Genomic DNA, 246 nt, shown 5'->3' on the forward strand with positions numbered 1-246 from the left:
AACGAGCTGCGCAGGCACAGGGGACACCTCGGCCGACCCCCGGCCCAGGCCGATCGGCGCTTCCCGGGGCTCGCAGCCCCGCCACCACCAGCTCCCAGACCGCTGGACTCTCCCGCGAGCTCCAGGGGCTTCCCTAACGTGCGTCACCGCCGCTTCAGCCAGTCAGCGCCGCTCCTGGCGCCCCGCCCACTCCGTACCTCGGCCAATCGCCATGCAGAGTGGTCTCCGCCTTTCGTTGCCATAGTA

The sequence above is a fragment of the Caretta caretta genome, chromosome 9, assembly GCF_965140235.1.
Source record: "Caretta caretta isolate rCarCar2 chromosome 9, rCarCar1.hap1, whole genome shotgun sequence".
Classification (NCBI taxonomy): Eukaryota; Metazoa; Chordata; order Testudines; family Cheloniidae; genus Caretta; species Caretta caretta.